A 13672-nucleotide genomic window follows, 5' to 3' on the forward strand; every position below is an offset into this window, starting at 1 on the left:
TGTCATCTCTTATTTTTATAATTGTGGAAGCAGGAGTTGCTTTGGGTGAGACACTAGCCATCTCCTTATAGAGTTAACAGTCTGGTTACCACAAAAAATTGACGATCAGAAGAATAATGCTTGATTTCCAAAAGAAGTCATTTCCTCTAGGCTACCTTCTACCTCCGGCTCTGCAGCTCTTCATTAAGAAGCCTCTTTTCTAGCCAATTAGGCAGCTTGTCCTATTGCTTAAGTTTCCGGGAGTCTAATTGGGGAGAATTCTAAAGAAAGAAGTGATAATTTGGTTAGCAGAAGTGCTTAATAAGCTGACATAAATCATCTGAGGATCCGTTAGGTGATTATTTATTAAGACTCCTTCTCTCTTTGAACTTGACTAAAAGGGGGATAGAAAAACACCCAGGGCCAAGGAGACACTATAGGTTGAAGGTGTTGGATTGGCTGAACTTGTAGTAGAATTAGGCTATTGATTGAAGGATGCTGGTGAGCTGTCTTTCATCCCTACTAAGCACAGGATAACCATCACCAGGAGACTTAATGAGATGACTAATGAGTTGTTTAGCCTCCTTGCTGGTGTGAACCCTGGGGAATCCTAGGATGCTGTAGTGGAAAGAGCACTGAGTTTGGAGTAAAATAAACAAACCAACCCCAGACAACCAAAAACCAAGTACCTATTTGACCTTGTGCAAGCTTTTTAACTTCCCTGAATCTCAGTTTCCTCATTTGTACACAGTCAGTGAGCACCTGCTGAGATCATCAAAGATGGAAATACTTGTGTGGGAGACAGCAGGGATCTGGGAGAAGACATTCTGCATTCTCCTACTGTGTGGGTGGGAGCAGCTGCTTTCCATTGCTTTCCATATAGCCAAAATGGACTGAATCTTTAAAACTACCAGACTGGGAGAGTCTCATCTCTTAGCAGGGGCATCCTGGGTAAAAGTCTTGTTCACCCCCAGTATGGTCATCATTCACTGATGGTTGTGAAGAAAGACTGTTTTCTCTTTCCCCTAACATGTTGGGGCCCCAAGAAGTGGGTTTGAGGTTTTAATTTGCTTCATTTGTCCTTTTCAGTTCTAGGCATAGGCAGTGGAATCCACAGACCCAGGAGCTTGTCCCACGATGACCTTGAAACCAGGATTCCAGTCTAGGTCCTGCTGCCAGGCCATCTGGGAAATTCTGAGAAAAGGGTGGGGTGGGGGTGGGGGAGACTAAAGCTAAACTAGGCCAAACTGTAGCTTGGGGGACTTTGTCCTTAGAACTTGATGAGACAATGCTATATAGGGACTGAGATAAATTGTGAATCTAATCCCGTTCCCCCAGTAGAAATTTCAGGAGTGTGGGAAGGATTATGCCCTTCAGGTGTTGGGGAGGGAATATTTGTATATTGTTCTTACTATATTTTTAAAGTAACTTTGTAAAAGTTAATCTGATTCTTCAAGTACTTAAATGGTACTGGGGTGCTGAAGACCCATAAAATTGGATACTTAAGTCAATGGCAGACCCCCTTAAAGATACTAGAGAGCCCAGAGGAAGAGGTGGCTTTCAGGCTGTTCGGGTCAGAGTAGTCATTATTACTTGTAAAATAAGGGGTTTAGGCTGAAGGGCAGTTTAGCAGACAGAATGCTAGATTTGGAGTCAGAGGATTTGTATTTGAATTCTAGTTCTATTATCTACTGCTGGTTTAACTGAAGGCAAATTAGCTTCTCTGAGATTCAGTTTTCTCATTTAAGAACTGAGAGGGATTAAACTAGATCAGGAGACAGCAAACTATGTCCTGAGAGCCAAATCCTTTCTGCCCCCTGTTTTTGTACAGCCCTAAAGCTAATTTTTTTTTTTTACATTTTAAAACACAATGAAACTTTACTTTAAAAATATATTTTTAAAAAACCCCTTTCTTCTTTCCCAAGCCATATTGAAGAAGACAGGAGGACATATTTGGCCCATAGGCTGTATGGTTGACCCCTAGATTAGATGGCCTCTGAAGTCTCTACCTGTCCTCTTCAATCGGAGACTATTGCTACTATTATTAAGGGGAATGTCTTGAGTTTAAGTCTTGACTTGCAAGAAAGGATCGTGTGTGTGTGTGTGTGTGTGTGTGTGTGTGTGTGTATGTGTGTGTGTGTGTGTGTATGTGTGTGTGTGTACATGATTTCAAAGTGGACTTTATAGTTACTAGGTTTTAACTGAGCAGTTTAGAGTCAGATTCAAGTGAGTTATGAAAGCCCTGTCTATTTTCTCATTGGGCTACTGATAATTGTGTTACCTCAAATAGGAGCTGACTGACCTGACTCTTCAGTAGTTAATAAAACTGTCATGTGTTTGCTTCTCTTAATCGATCAACCGATAAGCATTTAGTAAATGCCTACTATGTGCCATATACTGGACTAAGTGCTGAGGATACAAAGCTGAACAATTCTTGCCTTTAATGAGTTTACATTTTGATGGGTAAGATAACATGCATAAATACAAGTTTAAATGTAACATGCACAAAATGAATACAAGATAGTTTTGGGAGGGAGCGTGATCAAGAAAAACTTCATGTAGAAAGCAGTACTTGTGTAGTCTTTTTTGCCTGTCAATCAGCAAGCATTTATTAAGCACTTACATCAAGCTAAAGTGCTGTGGATACCAAAAACAAAACAAAACAAAACAAACAAACAAACAAAAAAAAAAGAAAAGAAAAGAAAAGAAAAAAACCAGTCCCTGACCTCAAAGGGCTTATATTCCAGTGGGGGAGAAAACATGCAAATAATAGGTATATACAAAGTACATACAATGGAAAGTCTTGAAAGAAATTAGATATTCTAAGAGGACGTAAATAGAAAATGAATTTCATCCATGGAAGGCATGAAAAAGATTGGAGACAGGAGATTGAGGATGAAGTGAGAGGCAGAATACTGAGGAGATCAATAAGGCTAGATGGAAGTGTACATGGAGGAGGGTAATATGTAGGAAGACTGGTAAGATAGGAGGAAGCCAGGTTGTAGATTTTATTGACCAACAGAAAAATTTATGTTGAATCCTAGAGATAATAAGGAACCACTGGAGTTTATGGAATGGCAATAGGAAAGGTGTATGACATGATCATATTTGACCTTTAGAAAAATCACTTTGGTGGCATGTGAAAGATTGACCAGAGTAAAGAGAAGTCTGTTATAGTAGTCTAAGGGAGAGGTAATGAGGATGGTATCTTTAGGAGGGAATATATGTAGAGACAGGAGATGTAGAGAAAGAAATGACAATATTTAGCTGTTGGATTGTGGAATAAAAGAGGAGTCAAGTGATACTAGGTTGTAAAATTAAATAACTGGATGGATGGTAGTGCTCTAGACTAGAAGTTCCTAAACTTCTTTGGCCTACTGCCCCCTTTAAAAAAATTACTCAACACCCCTTGGAAATCTACTTTCTTTAACTCTTTGATGGTTTAAAAAATTTGCATAATTTTGAAAAAATAAAAAATTTTAAAAATGTATCTTAAATTTAATAATTTATTGTGTTTGTGATTTTTCCCCTTGCACTAAATTTTGATGACATGATATTGTACCATGTAAATATATAATGTCATATTGTAAATAAGCCGTTACTCGCACATATTCCTGCTGGTGCATGCTGGACTTCCCTACAATGCATGACATACCTACCTACCAACACTTGCTTTTTAAGACCTGTCTGTGGACTTGACCACTGATTGGTTGTAACTTGCATTTTGTGTGTTTATTTGGAAAATAATACAATCACTTCGACCTTAACTCTGTTACACAACAGATGAAACATGTAGGAATGATTTTTCAAAAATTTTCTTCTCTTCTTTTCCTTATGCTTCCACTGCCCCCTTATTTTTATTCAATGCCCCCCCCCCCCCAGATCCTTCCAGTGCCCTCCAGGGGGAACCTATGCAGACTGAGTCTAGACAGTAATAAGAAGTTTGGGTTTTGTGTGTACTATGTGTCATACGCTAGGTACTAGGGATACAGACATAATTACCCTGGTCCCAAATGAATGCCAGGAATGTTAAATTTCACTTCTTCTCTAGGATTCTTCCATACACTTAAGTGAGTTTGGGGATGTCTCGTCTTTGCCATTGACTCAAGTTACCACCAATTATATTCCCCCAATGTGAGGGATCCTCAGGACCCTGGTTCCATGTAACCACTCAATAAATTGGCTGTTACAAAGGAATAATTACTTCAAAGGTATAATGAGAACAAATGTACATATATTCCTCTAGTCCTCTTAACTTGGAGGACATGATCCTTCTTATAATTCCTTTGATCTTTGGGGAGGAGAGGGAAATTAGGTTCACAGTTTAACTCAGTCCCTATATAGCATAGTCCCACCAAATTCTAAGTACAAAGCCTCTCAGACTTCCAATGTGACACCTGAATTTTCAGAGCTTCCATTCTTGACTGGTAGCAACATCTCACCTAGGATTCTGGTTCTAAGTCACCATGGTTCAAGTTCCTGGGTCTATGAACTCTACCGGCCTGTGCCTAGAACTGAAAAGGACAAAGGAACCAAATCAAAATCTCCCATTTCTTGGGGATGCAAAGTCTAAGAGGAAAGGGAAGGTAACCCTTCCCCCTGCCCAGTTTAGTGCATGGTGCCCTTAATGTAGATGAATAAGACCTTCACCTCTAGAAGTCACTGCAAAGAGAGAGTTAGACTGTCCCAATCTTACAATTTTAAAGATACATCCCACTTTCACTATAAAACCAATGGAGAGCAGCTGCTCCCACCCACATAGTAGGGGAATGCAGAATATCTTTTACCAGAAGCACTTGCATGCTAGGTGATTCTGCCATGTGCCAAAGTTGGATTACACAAAGGCAAAAATAAAACAGTCTCTGGCATTAAGCAGCTTACATTTTATGGGGAAAACTGGGTATACATATAAGGAAATACAGAATCACAGAATTTGAGAGTTGGACAGCACTTCAGAGGCCATTTCATCCAACCCATACACAAAAGGAACCCTTCATAAAAGGCCAAACAAGTGGTCATCTAGCCTCTGCTTAAAGATCACCAAAGAGGAGGAACACAACACCTCTTAAAGCAAGCCAACCTACTTTTGGACTTATTTTTAGGAAGTCGTTCTAGACCTCAAATCTAAATTTACTTCTTTTTAACTTCTACCCATTGTTCTTGGTTCTGTTCTCTGAGTTCAATCAAAGCAAGTCTAATCTTTCTTTTACCTTTATAATCCTTCCAATACCTAAAAAACCCCAAACTATAGTGTCCTGAAATGCCATTTTTTCTAGCTAAAAAGTACTTATTTCCTTAAACTTATCCTGATATGTTATGATATGTTCATGATTCTGGTTATCCTTCTTTGAACATTCATGTATAGTGTTATGTAAACTATGTAGTAGATATCTCTTCCATCTTTGTGTCAGGTGAAAATTTGATGAGTGTAGCATCCCTACCTTTATCCAAGCCATTAATAAAATAGCTTATACAGCACAGGGCCAGGTATCCCTGGGGTCCTCCATCAGAGACCTCCTGCCACACTGATACTGAACCATTGATAGCTACTCTGGGTCCTGCCATCCAACCAGTTCTGAGTCTACATTTTTCCATCTTCTCTGCAAGAGTAGTATGAGATACTTTATCAAAAGTTTTGCTAAAATCTAGGTCAAGTATATTCACAGCATTCTCTTCATCTAGTTTGATAATCCTGTCCAAAAATGAAACGAAGTTAATCTGGCATGGTTTGTTTTTGATGAAGCTCTTTGTGATCACTATTATCCTTTCTAGGTATTAACTAACCATCTTCTTAAAGATTCTTTTTAGAATTTTCATAGGAATCAAAGTCAAGTTCACTGACCTATAGTTTGCAGATTGTTCTCTCATCTTTTTAAAAAAATGAGGATCTTGGTCCTCCTTCACTCTTCTGACACTTCTCCCATTTCCCATAATTTTTAAAATATTATACACAGTGGGGTCTGTAATCATATTTGCCAATTCTTTTAGGATCCAAAGATGTAGTTCATCTGGTTCAGGCAAAAAAAAAAATGTATACCAAGTAAATATAAGATGGTTTGGGAACAGTGGAAGACATTAGCTTTGGAGTGGCAGTGGGTGGGTAGGGAGATGGATTCATGTAGGAGGGAGCACTTTAGTTGAATTGCAGAGGAAGCTAGGGATTCCAAGAAGTGGAAGTGAGGAAGGCATGCATTCTGGGTATGATAGAGAGACTATCCCAGTCCACGAAAAGGAATAGAGAAGGAAGATGGAATCTCAAGTGTGAGTGACAAATAAATGAGTTCCAGTTGCCTAGAACCTAGAGTGCAGGAGGAAAACTAATATTGAATGAAGGTAGGTCTGAGCTAGATTGTGAAGCATTTTAAATGCCATAAATAGGAGTTTGTATTTGATCCTAGAGGCAATATGGAATAGTTGGACATTTTTGGTGAGAGATGTGACTTTGTCGAACATTTGCTTTAGGAATACCACTTTTGTAGCTGAATGGAGGATGAATTGGAGAGGCATGGGATTTGAGGGAAGAAGATGTATATTAACTATGACCCTCTGTGTCTGAGATTAGGTTGACCCACATTCATCCTGGGACATCCTGTTATTATTTTTTCTGACTCAGTAAGATAATTTTTTTTAGCAATTTAATTGGAATAGTATTACATAAATAGATTAGTTAGGTAAAATTGTCATTTAAAATTATATTAGCTTTACCTACCCACACTCAATATATATTACTTCAATTATTTTTCATATAGTGCCTTTGTCTGTTTTGGCGGTATATTCTCATGATCTATGGCTGAACAGTATGTTCAGCTCAGCCCACTACCAGCTACCAGTGGAAGAACAACCTACCCAACCCAGCAGCAGATTGACTTGGCTGACTGAGATGCTCTGCCTGCTGAAATGCAAGCCTATGCTAGCAATAGAGGTTCATTCTTCACTGGCACTTAAACCTTGCCTTATATTGCACTTCATGAGGATAGATTTGTGAGTTTCCTTGTCCATGCATGTATCCTGCACAAGGACTTTCTTTGTGCCTACATTATATATAATGGAGAAAAGTTAGAGGTCTTTCCAATAGGATCAGGGGAAAAGCAAATATACTCATGGTCACCCTACTATTTAACAAAGTCCTGAAAATGCTAGTTATCACAATAAGACAAGAAAAAGAAATTGAGGGAATAAGCATGTGCAAAGAAGAAACAAAACTGTTGCTTTTTGGAATATGATAATTTACTTAGAAAACTCTAAGAAGTCAGCTAAAAACTAATTGCAACTATAAATTTGGCAAAGTTACAGGATATAAAATAAACCCATGTAAAGCATCAGCATTCCAATATATTAGCAATAAAACCACACAGAAAAGCTAGAATGAGAAATTTCATTCAAAATAACTTCAAAAGGTATAAAATGTTTGAGAGTCTATTTTCCAAGACGTACTCAGAAGCTATAAGACTCTAACTAAAAAAAATCTTTGAAGAAATGTAGATTTGAATCAAGTAGAAAAATATTAATTACTTATAGATAGGTTAAGCCAATTTAATAAAAATGACAGTACTACCTAAGTAAACTTATGCAGTGCTATATCAATCAAACTACCAGAAGATCATTTTATAGAGCTAGAAAAAAAATAATGAAATTTGTATGGAGAAACAAAAGGTCAAGAATCTCAAGGGTGATAAAGAAACAAAAACAGGAAGAAATGGGAGCCTATTTCTACCATATTTCTTTTAAAATGTTTGTCACTAGTTAAAAAAAAGAAGGGTTAATCAGTGGGACAGATTAGGTATATAACATAGAAAAGTAAATGTAGCATCACATTCAATAACCTCAAGGACCCAGTTACTGGCGTAGGGACTCAATACTAGGCAAAAACTACTGGGAAAACTAGAAAGTTAGACTGGCCAAAATTAGGTATAGGATAACAACCGATACCTCACACCCTAAACCAAGATGAACTCCAACTGGACACATGACTTAAACATAAAGAATGACATCATAAGCTAATTAAAAGAGCAAGGAAGAAATTACCCTTCAGATTTTTAGATAAGGGAAGAATTCATAGCCAAATAAGTAATAGATGATGGAAAGTAGAAAATGTGATTATATAAATTTAAAAAATTTTCATAAAATAAAATTAATACTGTTAAAATTAGAAGGGAATCATGTAATGCGGAAACAATCTTTGCAGAAATTTCTATGATAAAGGTCTCACATCTGAGATATGTAGGAAACTGATCAAATTTATAAGATTATAAAGATTATATTTATAAGATTAAGAGCCAATCCCCAATAAATTGTCAAAGTATATGAGTAGATAGTTTTCAAAGAAGAAATTCAAGCTATCAGCGACCACAAGAAGAAAAAAGATCTAATTCACTAATAATTAGAGAAGTCAAAATTAAAACAGTTCTAAACTTACACTTCACATTCATCAGATTAAGCAAAAACGACAAAAGGGGACAATGACAAATGTTAGAATGTCTGTAAGGAAACATGTACAGTAATGCACAGCTGGCAGGTCTGTGAATTGGTCCAGTCATTCTAAAAAGGAATTTAGAACTATGTTCCCAAAGTCAATAAGGCATCTAGACAGTGCAGTGGATAGAGTACTGGGCCAGGAATCAGGAAGATTCATCTTTCTGGGTTCAAATCTGGCCTCAGATGCTTTCTTTCTAGCTATGTAATTCTGGGTAAGTCACTTAACTTTCTTTGCCTCATTTTTTCATCTGCAAAATGAGATAGAGAAGGAAATGTCAAAACCACATTAGTATCTTTGCCAAGAAAATCCCAAATAAGATCATGAAGAGTTGTACATGACTGAACAACAGCAATAACTCAAAAAGTCCCTAATCTTTGCATATTCTTTTACCTAGAGATCCCATTACTATATGTATACCCCAAAGAGATCAAAGAAAGCAGAAAAACACCCACATGGGCAACAATATTTATACCAACTCTTTCATGTTAATCCCCAACCAGAAAGTAAAGGAGTATGTACACATTGGAGGATGGCTAAACAAATTATGGTATGTGAATGTAATATTATTGTATCATAATATAATGAACAGTTTCAAAGGAAGCTAGGAAGACTTCTGTGAAATGATGCTGAATGAAGCTTGCAGAACTAGAAGACTTCATTTAACGATGACAATATTATAATGAAAAACAACTATGGAATACTTTAGAATTTTTGTCAATGCAATAGTAACTCACAATTCCAGAAAACTGAAGATGAAATATGATTCCCTCCTTCCAAAGATGTGATGGACTATGCATATTTATTATGAAGGTATCCTTTTTCTTTTTTCTTTCCTTTTTTTTGTTGTTGAATTTAAGGGTCAGTGGGAGGAATAAATACTTGTAAAAACAATAAATTTTTTTAAAAGAAAAAACAAACCAGATCAGGTGCTTCAGCTAACTAAGACATGACTTTTTTTTTTAATTTAATTTTTCATTTTTAACACAGTTTATAACAGATAAAACAATTCAAACTTTTGGTCAGGTGATACTTCTTTTTAAAGCATTTACAATATGGACGACAAAAGAATTTTTTTTAAACATTAACCAACTGAGACACAAATAATATTTATGTTGCTAACTTCACAAGCTCTTGACCTAATTGTGTCCACATTATTACTAAGAATTAAAGGACCCTAACTTATTGTTGTTGGCCTAATAGCTTCATTTTAGACTTAATCTTGGATGTTCCCTTACCAATAATCTATAATTGAATAGATCTGGTATTAAGCTTACAAACCTTTTGACTATAGGAAATTGCCACCAAGAATAGAGACATTGCGGGGATACAGTATCTCCCCAACTTCATGTCAGTTACAGGCAGGATTAGATTGTCCACTTGCATTCAGTCAGGCTTAAAGTCTGCCAGGTGTCCCCCAGGTGGGAAAATTGAGTCAGGAGAATCCTACCTCAGCCTAGGCTGAACAGCCGCTCTCCCACCCTTCCCATGAGATCACCTTTTGCAGTTCATACCAGCATCTCACCAACTTACTGGCATCATAGATTGGAGGCTCAGATCGCCTTTCTTGCTACCCATACCTGGAATTAGACGCAGAAGAACATTCACTTAATAGTCCCATAGCATCTAAAAATGACAAGTTCCAATAACCAGGTTTCAAATAAGATTATAATTTCACTTTGGCTAAGGAACATATTTTGAGGCAAGTCTTAAATGGTTTACATGCCTTTATATACATGTTCTAGTTCCTGATTAAATAACAATCATAAAATCAAATTTACCATTAAAACCTTAACTTTTTCATCAATGCCAAATTTTACCCAAGGTTACCTTCCTCTAGGAAATTTAGACTGAAATTCTTTTCCCCAAACTAAAGATGTCATTGATTTATTCTCAGTAATTAATTCAGTCAATTGTTTTAATACTAATTGCTTTTACCTCACTTTGTAACAGGACATGACTTTTAATTCCTTGATCTTTTTTATTTTTTAATTTTTATTTGTTTTCAGTGTTCTGCAATCACTTCCATATAGCTTAGATTTTTTCCCCCCTCTCTTCCCCTTCTTCCCCCTTCCCTCCCCATTCCCTCCCTGAGACAGCATGCCATCTAATATAGGTTCTACACATATGTTCCTATTAAATACATTTTCACCTTAGTCATGTTGAATAAAAGAATTAAAATGAATGGGAGAAATCATAAACCAGAACAAAAGAAAACAAAACATAACACAAGAGAAAATGTTCTGCTTCACTCTGCGATCCAATTCCATTGTTCTTTCTCTGGATGTGGAAGGAGTTTCACCTCAAAAGTCAATTGGGAATTTTTAGGTCCTTGCATTGTTATGAAGGACTAAATCTACCAGAAGAATTCCTTGCACACTGTGGTTGTTGCTGTGTACAAAGTTCTCCTGGTTCTGGCTCCTTTCATTCAGCATCACTTCATATAAGTCTTTCCAGGCCTCTCTGAAATCTTCCTGTTCATCATTTCTTATAGCACAATAGTATTCCATTACATTCATATACCACAACTTGTTCAGTCATTCCCCAACTGATGGGCAGCCCCTTGATTTCCAGTTTTTGGCCACCACAAAGAGAGCTGCTATAAATATTTTTGTCCACGTGGGACCCTTTCCCTTTTTTATGATCTCTTGGGGATACAGTCCTAGAAACTGTATTGCTGGGTCAAAGGGTATGCACATTTTTGTAGCCCTTTGGGCATAGTTTCAAATTGCTCTCCAGAATGGTTGGATCAGCTCACAGCTCCACCAACAATGAATTAATGTCCCAACTCTCCCACATCCTCTCCAACATTTATCATCTTCCTGTTTTGTCTTGTTAGCCAATCTGATAGGTGTGATGTGGTACCTCAGAGTTGTTTTGATTTGCATCTCTCTAATCAATAGTTTAGATTTAAAGCATTTTTTTTTTCATATGACTACGGATAACTTTAATTTTCCTCTGAAAACTGCCTGTTCATATCCTTTGACCACTTATCAATTGGGGAATGACTTGTATTCTTGTACATTTGACTCAGTTCCCTATATATTTTAGAAATGAGGCCTTTATCACAGACACTAGTGGCAAAAATTCTTTCCTAGTTTTCTGCTTCCCCCCTAATCTTGGTTGCATTGGGTTTGTGCAAAAACTTTTCAATTTAATGTAGTCAAAGTTATCCATTTTGTATTTCATAATGTTCTCTATCTTTTGTTTGGTCAAAAATTTCTCCATTCTCCATAAATCTGGCAAATACACTATTCCTTGCTCCCCTAATTTGTTTATAGTATCAATCTTTATACTAGATCATGTATCCATTTGGACTTTACTCTTGTGTATGGTGTCAGGCATTGGTCTGTGCCCAGTTTCTGCCACATTGTTATCCAGTTTTCCCAGTAATTTTTGTAGAACAGTGAGTTTTTGTCCCAGAAGTTGGAGTCCTTGGGTTTATCGAACAGTAGATTGCTATATCCATTGACTACTATGTCTTGAGTACATAACATATTCCACTGGTCTACCCCTCTGTTTCTTAGCCAGTACCAAGTGGTTTTGATGATTGCTGCTTTATAATACAATTTGAGATCTGGTAGGGCTCCTTGGTCTTTTTTAGCTGCAGCTAATGATGGTCATTTTCTCCACTGAGAAGCAGCTTGCTTGCAGGAAGCATTTCCCTTTAGGCATCTGACCCAGGTACCCGGAGATTCTTGAATTCATGAAATGGTCACCAAAGCTTGAAACATTCCTCTCTCAGGATCAATGTTCATTCACATACTCAGGGTAAGAAACCAAAACAGAAGTGGTTGCCAGGGACTTCAGATCTGGTCTCAGGTTCTGCTAGGCAAGCCCATTGCCCTTGCTTTATATACTTAAATTCTAATCACCCTTGACTGAGAAGGGGAAGAAATATCCCCTTTCCTCTTTGCTGAAAGTCCAAGAACCTCAGAAAGGTTCTTTGAGACCGAAGTGGCACACTCCAAAGGCAAAAGAGCTTTTCTCCTCTATCCTTTATATATCCTGCTGAATGGGTAACTTTTCTTGTCAGAATCAGCAATCATTTTCAATGCAACCTCCTAACCAAATGGAACAAAGGACTAACAAGGAGTCATTGTTTCATTCATTAGTAAAGGGACTGACCACATGTAGCTAGGATTCAATACATGCCCAGTTCTGTGCAAGTGTTGCAATTCAGCCGCTCTACTGAGAAAAATGAGTAGATTGTTGCAATATATGACAAGGACCTGAAGTAGAACTAGAGTAGTGGCTGGGTGAGTAGAGAAAAGGGAAAAGGGATAAGATTTTGTGGTGATATCGAAGACAAGACTTGGCAACTGATTGGCTTTATGGGATGAGAGAGAGTGAGCAATCAAAGGGACTTCAAGTTTGGGAAGCTGGGTGACTGTGAGAATGGTAGTGCCTTTGGCAAGAATGAAGAGGGATGGTTAGGGAGGGAGAAGAATAATGAGTTCTGTTTTGTACATGGGGCTTTTGAGCTAGTTTGAAATATCCAATAGGCAATTGGTGATGCAGGACTAGATTTCAGGAGAGAGGCTAAGTGTGGATATATAAATCTGGGAATTATCTGTATAGAGTGGAATAATGTAATACATGGGAACTGATGAGATTATCAGAGAAAGAGTATAGAGGGAAAACAGAAGAGAACCAAGGGAGGTATAGTTACAGGTACAGTTGGCGGCCACAATATGGTTGATGATGATTCAGTAAAGGAAACTGAAGAGGAGTGATCTGACGGGTAGGAGAAGGACCTATGGTGGACTTAGATGTAGCCTGTTGTTCAGTCATGTCTGACTTTCTTGGCAAAAATACTGGAGTGGTTTGCCATTTCCTTTCCCCAGATCATTTTGCAGATGAGGAAACTGAGGCAAACAGGGTTAAGTGACTAGCCCAGGGTCACATAGCTAGTAAGTGTCTGAGGCCAGATTTGAATTTAGGAAGAGTCTTCCTCATTCTAGGTCCCTTCCTCTATCTATTGTGCCACCTAGCTTCCTCTGGGTGAAGCCTATCTGTTGACTATTTCAGGATTTTCTCATTTTCAGGGCTTGTCAGTGTTTACTGTGTCCTTCTCTTGTCACATTTGCTTTCTTATCCCTTAGTGTCCCTGGGGAATTGACAAGGGTTTGGTCAGTCCAGTGCATATTTAACCTTAAGCCACTCTCCTTTTGAGGCCTAGAAAACCTTTACATTTGGGGAGTCTGTGTCCTCTGAGGA

The 13672-nt window shown here is 37.7% G+C and overlaps 1 protein-coding gene across 1 annotated transcript in view; it reads left to right on the top strand.

Annotated features, from left to right (window-relative positions):
- EEF1A2 (eukaryotic translation elongation factor 1 alpha 2) overlaps positions 1-13672 on the top strand; it is a 94734-nt gene that overhangs the window by 29618 nt on the left and 51444 nt on the right. The gene's annotated exons all lie outside the window — the stretch shown is intronic.

The sequence above is a fragment of the Notamacropus eugenii genome, chromosome 1 (genome assembly GCF_028372415.1).
Source record: "Notamacropus eugenii isolate mMacEug1 chromosome 1, mMacEug1.pri_v2, whole genome shotgun sequence".
Lineage (NCBI taxonomy): Eukaryota > Metazoa > Chordata > Mammalia > Diprotodontia > Macropodidae > Notamacropus > Notamacropus eugenii.